General features: G+C 37.2%; 2 pseudogenes across 1 annotated transcript in view; both read right to left on the bottom strand.

The window, feature by feature from the left end:
* The window catches only part of LOC113674669 (microfibril-associated glycoprotein 4-like), a 6,175-nt pseudogene extending 1,838 nt beyond the window's left edge, over positions 1-4,337 (bottom strand). Inside the window, exons 1-4 of the transcript XR_016185324.1 lie at positions 3,713-4,337; positions 2,802-2,891; positions 568-824; positions 1-56 (exon numbers count right to left, since the gene is read on the bottom strand). The exon at positions 1-56 is cut by the window's left edge and continues 59 nt beyond it. The product of XR_016185324.1 is annotated as a microfibril-associated glycoprotein 4-like (transcript). The remainder of the gene's footprint in view (positions 57-567; positions 825-2,801; positions 2,892-3,712) is intronic.
* A 750-nt stretch (positions 4,338-5,087) lies between these two features.
* Positions 5,088-9,213, bottom strand: LOC113674670 (microfibril-associated glycoprotein 4 pseudogene; annotated as a pseudogene).
* Between the last annotated feature and the right edge of the window lie 2,026 nt (positions 9,214-11,239).

Here is an 11,239-nt window from a genome sequence, read left to right as displayed (position 1 = left end):
GTGAATCCAGCTTGACAAGTGCCATTGTTCAAACATGGACTGCTGCTGCAGGGATTCTGTAGGAGGAAAGCAAAAATAGCTGAGCTTCGTGCAACTCAATCAAGAATAATCGAAAACGAAACAACTTCATCTTTGTCTTAATCCCCTCAATTTGGTAAGAATATAAATATGTTATTCACCAGCCGGAAGGTTCGGATTGAGAAAAACCGTGCGGTTCTTGCATGAGTGTCACCCGAGGCCGTAGGCCTACACATATTTTATGAATGAAGATTGTATCGATTAATTCAATTGTAAGGAACTACCACACGTTTTAACTTTCTAAGTAACTTTTTTTGAAAGATCAAAAATAATTACAAACGATTTTTAGGCGGCGTGTCAACCTATCTAATATGTCATTAAAATTAAAAACGGCAAAGATGGTACGGATGTTCTCGACGACTTACGAAAGCGTTACGGTGCCCGTGAGTAGAGATAGGAAAACGTGGACCGCGCAGTCGAAAGCTAGTAACAAAGCGGATGGCAGGATTCGTTACCGAACCCTCTGGGAGAAAAAAAAATAAATGTTACCTCGATTGCAAGATATGTGTAACCTGGTTTATTCACCAGTAGAAATGGGGCATGGCTTTCCTCCGTGACGTTGTTCAACTCGCATTTGTGTTTTCCTTCATCTAAAGGTCCAATATTGATGGACACACAATTAGGATCCATATAGCACATCACTCTGCAGCTCCCTTCACTGAGTACCTCTGAACTTTTAATGGAGTAATTTTTTAATACCATGTTTGGTATTGGGTCCCTGAATATGATGTTGCGAAAACCGCCATCTGTAGAATGCAAAAGTAATGAAAATTATTGATGTATCTTATGTCTGTTGGGGAAATAAGGCGCAAGAAGCCGTTCTATTTGGCAACTTAGGCCGCAATTACGTTTAAACTTGAATGAGTCTTATATAATTTCTACAGTTGAAAATTGGGTTATGTGATAATTTTTATCATAACATAGCTAGTAAATTTGTCTAATCAAATTCAATTGCGCGAGCGTGCTTCATATTCCTATTGTGCACACTCATGACGTCAGCAAACAAATCCCTCAAGAAAAAAATTTTCCTTCGGGTTTAAAATGTTATAAAACAATTGGTTCATACGTCAGCTGTGCGTTCATCGAGATATGAAGCACTTGGGAAGTTTGGAGAGCACTCAAGAAGCTAGAGTTGCTCGTGGCTACGCCTCGAAACTTCCCGTGTGCTTTATATCTCGATGAACGCACGCTAAAATATGAACCAATTGTTGATGAAAAATTATCATATTTTTTCACGTGTGTTGATATAGCCAATCAGCTGCTTACACGTCACTCGCCTCCGGCGCCACTCGTTCAGGTTGACGAATGAACAGCAAAGCCTTCACGATTCTCAATACAAATTGTTTGTCGGAGCTTTCTCAAATTATGGCGGCTAAAACACTAAAAAAATCCGTACCGCTGGCAGACAATAAGGTTTATACTTTCCTAGAAAGGGAAGAAAACCAATATACTAAAAGAAAAACCGAAAGTTGCGTATTCAGTGGCTTTCGTTTTAGCATTTCTCACTTTTTTTTTCATTCTGTCTGAGAATGAAAATGGACAACTGGAAGATTTACCACTGGCCGATTTTGGCCGTTTACCTGAAACACCTTTTCCTGTCGGTAAGGACAAAGTAAATAAATGAGAATTTTGTAAATTGAAAATTACGACCATTGTTGTTTTTATAATCATGATTCAACGCATTTTTCCATCTTAAGAGTCAGCGCCAACGCACTTTACGATTGTTATTTGGGGACTGTCGATTCATTTATTTTCATTCATCAATGAAGTCGGCTTTTCTTCCCAGTAAAGGGCTATTGTGTTTATATAACACACAAAACAAGAAATGGTTACTTGTAGATATGGAATTTCTCTTCTCGCGTTCAACTCGACACCTCACTCGTTCGCTGCGCTCATTCGTGAGCTATCGAGTTAAAAACTCGAAGAGAAATTCAATATCTACGTGTGTAAGTATTAATTTTCCTAACAGCACTGTTCAATAGAAGATTGTGTTCCAAAAAAGCGTGCAGTTTCAGAATTTTCAACACAAAGCTACATAACATTCTGGCCGTAAATTCTAGTAAACAAATATTTAAGTATGGTTGATCAAATACTCAAATCTCGTACATAAAATAAACCCGTCTTCGTTTTTACCGTAAGAACCTCAAGAAGCTAGAGTTGTCTAGCCAGGGGGTAGTTCTTGCCTCAAGAAGCTGGATTTGCTCTCGGTTGCGCCTCGAGAAATTAATACTCTTCTCTCGTGCTCTCCAAACTTCCCAAGTGCATGCATAAATCGACATACACACGCCTAGAGTGAATCAATTCTTTATTATACATATCGCTGATATCGACTGCTTTAATCCAAAAGCTGTCTGGAATATGGTATGGTCCTAAGCTCAAAAAGGGACGAGAATAAGTCATTTAGAGATTCAGAGAGGACAACCTTTCTATGGCACGAATCTGGTTTTCCCAAAGTTCGATTTTGCGGAGTAGTTAATGACTCCCGAAATTTTAAGAAACTTTTCGGGGATAATAATATAAACATCAGAAAGTTGTGTAAAAAGAATAAGGGAGATGGTAAGTTTGAGCCCGATAAAGAAATAAGATGTTTTTCGTCTTCTCGTGAACGTAGGTCAAAGAAAAAATTCTGAGTCCCCATGAGGAATCGAAGCTCAGACCTTCGGATGGTTTGGATCAAAAAGTTATAATGAAAGAGCTTGAATTTAAGACGAAATTCTACTCACCCATGCAACAGAAACACGGAAGGAAAGTTATTCCAAGTAAAATAAAGAGAATACCCATCATGGCAGCAAGGTCAGGTTTGAGCTCCATCGCTATAGAATTAAATGTAAGTATCACAATTATTATCTATATTATGTCAAAGTCAGTAGTCCACAAATGATTAAAATGCCCGTTGTCACATACACTTAGGATATATCTTTGTTAATCATGAGTTCAGTTTCAATCTATGAGTTGTGTAGTCTTCAATGAATGCTTCATTACCCCGAATTTAAGATGCACACAATTACGTTTTCCATAAAGTGTCGATTTCGTTAGCGAATGTGTTCGTTCTAAAATGCAATTTTCACTTTTACCACTTGACAACAAAATTCTAAAGTTGAGATGTTTTTTCTCATCAAATATTTATCTTCTGCGTCAGTGAGTTCACCAATCTATGATAAATATAGAGAGAAATTACGGAATTATTTTCAAAGAAATGATCATAAGACAATCCCTCCACTGCATCTGTGATTTTCATATTCTAGTCTTGGCTTTTATTCTTTAATGGGCATGGTTTGAAGACCATGAAGGCTTAGGTGAAAACGGAGATAAGAAGTTTGTAAATATGCGCATTTACAGCTTTTAGTTTTTAATTAGAACTGGTCTCCTGAGGCAGGCGCTGTTGATTACAACTGTAAATGTTTCGTACCAAACCAGAAACTAGAAGAGATTTCTCTAATTTAATTGATTCAATAAACCAGAAGCTCCCAAAGCTGGTCGTTTTCATTACAATGGAACAAAGAGAACGGAATGTTGGGACCGGCGCCACAAAAATGACAGGAAAGAAATTTAAAAGGGGAATTATACTTACCAATGCAACAGAAGCACGGCGGGAAAGTTATTCAAAGTAAAACATAGAGAAAGTTAATCATACCTGCAAGAACAAGTTTAAGCTGCATTGCCACTCCCTAGAAATATCATGATTCATCCAAAAAATATGATAGTGTGATCATATTTGTGTCTTCAACATATAACTAATATACATGTTTCCTCATAAATTCGAAAACTAATCATTCTTTAAAAAGCAGGTGTTCATATCTGATCTTTTTTTTTTATTTATTTATTTTTGCTTCGTCGTCTAACAACACATAGTTATCACGATTCTGGTGACAAAAATTTTTGAGATAATAATCGTTGCCGAAAAAAGGTTAGTCTTTTTTTCTTTTTATCGCTTGAAAAATGATTTCTCAGGCGATTTTTTTCCGTATTTAGGCTTATCAAGGAAAATAACGGTATTGCAATGAGAATAATAGTTACAAGCAATCTGCATCACAGTGTTACTGAATATTTTATTCTAATCTATCAATTTTTTTGGTGGCCGTTGTATTAAGCTTCCACTGAAAACAAAACATTAAACTTATCCCCGCTACGAAAGGAGTTTGTTAACAAAAGCATTTTCAACCTGTTCAGCTTTCATATGTCCTTAATGCTTATGTTTTGAGGCAACTAAGTGCAATTAATTTGTTTGAGCCCACACATTGTCTTCGTATATCAATGAGTTTAATGATGTAGTTAGTTTGTGAGTCACACGACTTTTAACTTGACCCCACCCCCCCCCCCCCCCATTCTTATTTAAAATTCTTGTGTTTGAACAACATTATTCGCTGGTTCTTACAGAGAGTCCACTGAAAATTATTTGCCTTAGTAGTTTAGTGGCTCACTCTTCTCGTTTAGGTAGGGCGGCTAAAATCTCACTGTTGAAAGGCGATGGGCCACTGTCAACTAAGATTGCCATCGTTCCATGCAATGGAGAAATTTTTGAGGCATTTATTTATCAGAGCTACTTAAGAAACAAGTATAGAAAACACGCATCATAAATTGTGGACCGCAAAGTGCATTATAGCATTGTAAATTTTTTTCCTTTTTTGAGAACAAATGTTTCAAGTTGAAGTCTCGGTTTGCTCTTGTTTGAATATTTGAATCTAAATCATAAATGCTAAAAATAAGATGAAATACATGAGGCACCAGGCAAGACAGCCGAACATCTGTAGCTCTATGACTAAATGTTCAAATCCATTATCTGCAAATAGGCTGTTCATGTTTTTGGAATCTCGCTCTATCGTTAATTTTTTCCCCTACTATTTATGTGGTTGTAACAGCGACGACTGCATGCGCAAACAGTAAATATTCAAGGTATCAGTTCGTAACCGAAAAAAAAAAACACAGCATTACTAGGTGCAGAGGACAGCTGACAAAAAGACAGCTAAATCTTTTAGACATCTAGTTTAACTATGTAAGGAAATAACAGTTCAGAAATCCACTGGCTTAAATTTCATCTCGGTCCTCTTCAAAGAGTATCGATATCCTTTCCAGTGATACCAATTCACACCATCACCTACGGAGGAGTGCTGTCCATGATGGTAAAGGCCATTCAGGTTGAAGTAATGACATGACTGGTACCACCAGGCTCCTTTGAATTCCGTGGCACAGTTTTTTACAGAACCATCGTTATCGTTGTCTTTGGTGGTAAATGGCTGGCCACGTTCACGACTGAGTGAGTCACCCGCAGTGCCTGACATGATTAAAAATCAACAAATACAGAGATACTTTCAGTATAGAATACAGATCTTTGGCGTCAAGTAACATTGTAATTATCATTACCATCGTTAACATTGCCATCATCATCATCATCATCATCACCATTATGGTAGCATAATCATTGTTATTAATGTTTTATAATCATCATTATAGTTACGATTTACATCAGAACGCAAATTGAGTTTTTCGCCTTTCTACAATGTTGATTTAACACTGTAAAGGATTCCTTCGTTTTCTCGCTTTTCTCCTTTATCAAGAGAAACCTCTACACAGATATCAGGCGACATGTTATTGCTGCCGTTCTATGATAATTACCCTTAAGTTTTCACGGTATTCCGGCGAACTTAGGTAGCACTGAGGACTAAAACTAATGAGTCTTCTTGATTACAATGACCGCCATTTATTGGCGATCATTTGTAGTAAAAATCGACTAAAAATTAAAACAGTCGCAAGTAAATGCTCAGCAGCGCTCATTAAACTTAGGGAATTATGGACATGTGCTGTATCAATAAATGATCCATTCTATAAAAATTAACTTCTGCTATTTCTAAAATGGTGGATTAATTCTTCTACTCACTCTTCTCGCTAATCATTCATATTTACCCTACTCCTGTGTGACATTTGAAAATTAAAATAATGAAAAACTCAAAATAAAACCAACGAACAACAAATTATAGTACTTCTTTACACATAGAACGTTATTCATTTTTGATCATTTGTGAAACAAATCGAACGAAACGTCATTCACCCAGAAGTGAATCGTTAGCAAGACTCAGGAAACTTCAGAACTTACTAACATCTAGATGGATGGATCCTAAATGTGTCATCTTCCATTTTGCCGATTATTGAGACAATCGCGTAGCTAAAGGGGGAGGGGGTGGTGTCCTGGCGTGCCTGTGACCCCCCATGTAAGCCGTTATGTCACAAGTAAAATGAGTACCTTTTGTTTGAGGCAGTGTGACCCCACCCTCCCCTCCCCCCTACTCTTTGAAAATTCCTGGCTGCGCCTCCACTCGTGTGGCATGGAAACTTAAAACAGCTATTTAAAACTGAAAAGCTAGCTTAAAAACAAAACAGCAAACATTAAACTATATATCGGTAAAAAGGTTGCGAAGAATATCCCTATACACGACTGTACTTTATTAGTCATAATAAGCATAATCTCATCAGCGAGTATTTAAACACAATGGCGGGTGCATAATTGAACTCATTATCTTGATCTTGACTCCACGGTCAGATACGATGATAAAAGAGAAAAAATCATAAGCATATTCTTACAAAATAATTAATGTCATCAACGTTTCCGTATGCATGACGAAATTCAAATTCATAATTTTACTGACTTACGATCAGCCGTTCATGAGGGTCTCGATGGAATTAACCTGGTGTCAGTTATCGGCCAAAAAATTTAGCCGTTAGGCGAAACAATCATACAAATTTGAACTGTTAGTCGTAAAAAAATTAACCGTAAAGTTTTTTTTTGGTAGCCACAATGAAAAGATATGAACCGTTAGACTTAAATTTGCAAAAATTTTAACCGTTAGCCTTAAAAGCCACCACCCTATTGAGAACATCTTCAATGAGGTAAACATAATTGATCTTGAAAAATCTTATCAATCCATTCAATAATAGTGTTGTTGACGACTCTTTGAAAAGAAATCATCACCTTATTCATCAAATTTGTTTGTCGAGAAACAAATTAGCGACCCTTTCTTTCTATACGTTAACCAGGCTTTAAAGCCCGGACCTTGTAGATCTCTCCTTCTGAGCCATTCGCTTGTGAAAGTGAACTCTTTACCTTTATATACTTCCATATTAAAAAATAAGACACTTGTATTCCGCTGGAAAGACTTGAAACTTCCTGTTCAAATTTCCACTCCCCCAGGTACGAATGACAATCTAACGCCCATGAAGTGCCCGGTGGGGATGATGAAGCTTTGAATTTATCGGCACATAAGTATGAGTTTTCATCGTAACAGAATCTGGGTACCTTCCACTTTACTTATTTTCCCACCTCCACTCTCCTTGCAAGCAGAACATTTTTTCTTACCTGAGTAGGCACCAAGAATCAGCTTGTACTTGTTTTCCCTGCTCATAACACCAAACATATTATACTCAGCATAAGCAGTATTCCCTTCAAAGTCTTCAAGGTCCACACGTAGCACGTTGTTATGATCAGAGGTCAGACGGTGAATCTTTTCCAGTCCGAGCCAAAACTCACCACTCAAATTACCGAAGCCATGCTTGTAGTCAGTCCAGTCAAGGAAGAAATCAACCGAGCCGTCCACTCTCCTCTGGAATACAGTCCATCCTCCACTGGATGTCTTTTGATCACAAAATACCTCAAAGACATACTCTCTAGTTCCAAGTGGATCCAACCAATACTTCTTGCTGATGGTGTCTTCTCCCTCACTCGCCTTTATTTCCCAGCAAGACCTTGCGGGCAGCTCAGGAATTGATCCCAAAGCAGCTGTGATGGAAAGAAAGCAAAGAAACAAACAATGCATTGACAGTTTTGAAACATTCTGAGATCAGTTGTTGCTCTAGAGCTCAATGATTCTCGAAGAACTTGAACTGAATTCTTCCCCTGTAGCCGATATCTGTAGTACTCTATGAATTGTATCAGGACTTTTATGCATATCAAGGGTTTATAAGGAAAAAATACTCAAAAGAATAAGCATTTGGTCACAGTTGTTGTTTTTCAACTTTTATGAAAAGTGAATTCCTCGACGTTTTTGACATGTTCATTTTCGATTTACCCTTCTGTGCAGGTGAAAGAAGTGTAGTCCAACCTGTAATAAGCGGTCACGCACCAGGAATGTAGGGGTGACCGCTAAATATAGGCTGACCGCTAAGGACATGTTCCAGAGAATAGTGAGAGAATTTTAAAATAACCACAAAAATCGACATTTGATGCCTCAATTGACCACTTAATGTACAAAAACTTGCTCAAGAATGCTAATTACTTAACAGAGGTGACCGCTGGATAGATGCGAAAATTATTCTAATCCAAGCTTTAATTGGTTACTACTTGATGTCAAACAAATAAATAAATAATTCTCATAAAATTACATACCCCTGTCTACCAAACGTTTATGGTAAAACCGTGAAGGGTCTCGAAGGAAATTCTCAGGTCTTGCCTCCTTGGTCCGGTTATTCAGTTCGCAGGACTTTTCTCCGATTACGTAATTGTAACTTTGGCAGGTGATTTCTCTTTCACAACTCATATCACACTCATGGATGGCGGTTACTGAGAACGTTTTGAAAACAAATCCCTGCAGAGCCCATCCATTTATGCTCCTTTCTTGTCTGCATTGTTTGCCAGTAACCACAATGCCCATCAAGAAGCCAACGAAGTAAAAACAAGATACCATCCTCGACATTTTACTTCTTAATTCATCTCCTACATAATCGAAATAAAGCCAAACATTAACTCAAGCGGAGAAATAATAGAAATTACCGACGAGTTCTTCAGATCACTACTTTTTTCATAATCAAACCTCTCGATTCCCTGAAACACGAACTTATTACTGCACCACAGTAAAGTCAAAGTCGAATTTAATTTCTCTCGTGAAGGTGTTAACGTCGTGTTAGTTTGAAACTCATGTCATTATATCAAATAACGAATTGTGCAATAATTTCTGCGATTATGTTCAATTACTTCTATGGGTATCAACACACAATAAAAAAAAACCTCAAAAATCAGATGAAATATGTTACAAAGATATCAGATGACATGTTATCGTTGCTATTCTATGATAATTACCCTCAAATTTTCACGGCATTCCCACGAACTTTGGTAGCACTGAGGAATAATAAGTAAGGAACTCTCTTGATGACAACGACCGTCATTCATTAGCAATCATTTGTAGTTCAAATCGACTAAAAATTAGAACAGATTGTGCGCTAATTTCTCTGATTATGTTCTACCATAAATTACTTCTTTGGGTAACGCAAAGGAAAAAACTCAAAAATCGGGCGCAAAAGATTCAAAACCATCATATGATCTTTCAAGTTTTGATCGTTATTAGCCTTTTGAAGGTAGCTGATAGCTCAATACCAGTTCGAGTTGTTTTAATTAAATATAGTGGGACATAAAATGGTTTGAAAGATTTGCGGACTAACGAGGTTAATCGACATCAATCTGATCCAGTTTTGTAAAAAAAAGAAGAAGAATGAAACAAATAAATACTCATTTCGTAATAACGATTGAATTCTCATATGTTACATACCCCTGTCTACCAAACGTTTATGGTAAAACCGTGAAGGGTCTCGAAGGAAATTCTCAGGTCTTGCTTCCTTGGTCCGGTTATTCAATTCACAGGACTTTTCTCCGATTACGTAACTGTAACTCACATTAACTATCACATTCATGGATGGCGGTTTCTAAGAACGTTTTAAAAACAAATCCCTGAAGAGCCAATCTATTTATGCTCCTTTCTTGTCTGCATTGTTTGCCAGTAGCCACAATACGACATTTTACCTCTTAATCCATCTCCTACACAATCAAAATAAAGCCAAACATTAACTCAAGTGAAGAAATAATGGAAATTACCGACGAGTTCCTCACTACTTTTTTCTAAATCAAACTTCTCGATTCCCTGAAACACATACGCAAAATATTCAAAACCATCATATGATCTTTCAAGTTTTGACCGTTATCAGCTATTTGAAGGTAGCTGATAGCTCAATACCTGTTCGAATTGTTTCAAATAATATTGGACATAAAACAGTATGAAACGTTTGCGAACAATCGCAGTTAATTAACATCAGTCTGGTCCAGTTTTGTAAAAAACAAAATGACAAAGCGAAAAAACTTGAAATGTTGTAAATTATAGACGTACCTGAAAAAAGAAGAAAGACTACACTTAAAGAGAGTATACAGAAGAAGTGAATAAGACTGTAAAGTTTGTCATGGATTTAGGTCCAGACGTGACTATTGATTCCTTATTTATAATGATATCAGGCTGCGTCTTATTTTGTATAAACTCAGTTAAAACCAGGTGATTCCTTGGGAAGGTCAATTTTTTTAAACATCTGGTTTATATGAATTGATTCAATCAGTATTCTAAGCGTTGTCAATGCCCCTGCTAAGTAAGGGTGTCAAACAGTTTTTAGTTGAAAGTCTCACGAGTCTGCCGCTTTGATTCTGTCAGTTAGTGTGGCTGTTTTTTAAAGAAAAGCTTTGTTTATTATAATTTAAAAGTTTTCAAACAGTGACAAGCTATTCTCGTCAAGGCAAAAAATTCTCTCATTGGATTACTAAATTAAATGTTCTCCTACCCATAAAGGACTTTCAGAACACAACACTGTTGCACGTATATCAGAACAAACATTTGCCAAGTGTTGTTTCGTAACCGTCAACTTAGTTGGCGTAATTTTGGCAAGCGTGTGCTCAGTATTTCTTAACGAAAATTATGACCGCCATCTTTGATTTTCATGGCATCAGAAGGCTGGGGAGAGCAAGAAATTGGCACCAGGGGGGCGGTTTGATGGCAAACTCTGATTGTAAAGTTATTAGTTTCGATTCCGCTCTCGAGGAAGCACTTAAGTGTCTTTCGGAATTTAATATTTCTCGCGCATTAAAATCGGGACAAAAAGAAGCAATTTCTACACTGGTTTCTGGAAAGGATTTACTAGCCATGTTGCCAACTGGCTTTTGGAAAAGCGCGATATTTCAGGTGTTGGTTCCTATAAAAGAAATTATGACGGGAACCTTCGAGCGGAGCAGTCGTTTGTCCGCTTCAATGTATTGTTGATGATCAAATAGAATAAGCATCTTCGATCAGATTAACGGTAGGTACGCTCGCGGATTGTCATTTGGAGGATAAAGAGTGCGACAAATTTCAAATCATATTTGCGT

Source organism: Pocillopora damicornis, chromosome 3, assembly GCF_964200805.1.
Source record: "Pocillopora damicornis chromosome 3, jaPocDami1.2, whole genome shotgun sequence".
Classification (NCBI taxonomy): domain Eukaryota; kingdom Metazoa; phylum Cnidaria; class Anthozoa; order Scleractinia; family Pocilloporidae; genus Pocillopora; species Pocillopora damicornis.
This window is presented reverse-complemented; position numbering and strand designations above follow the sequence as displayed.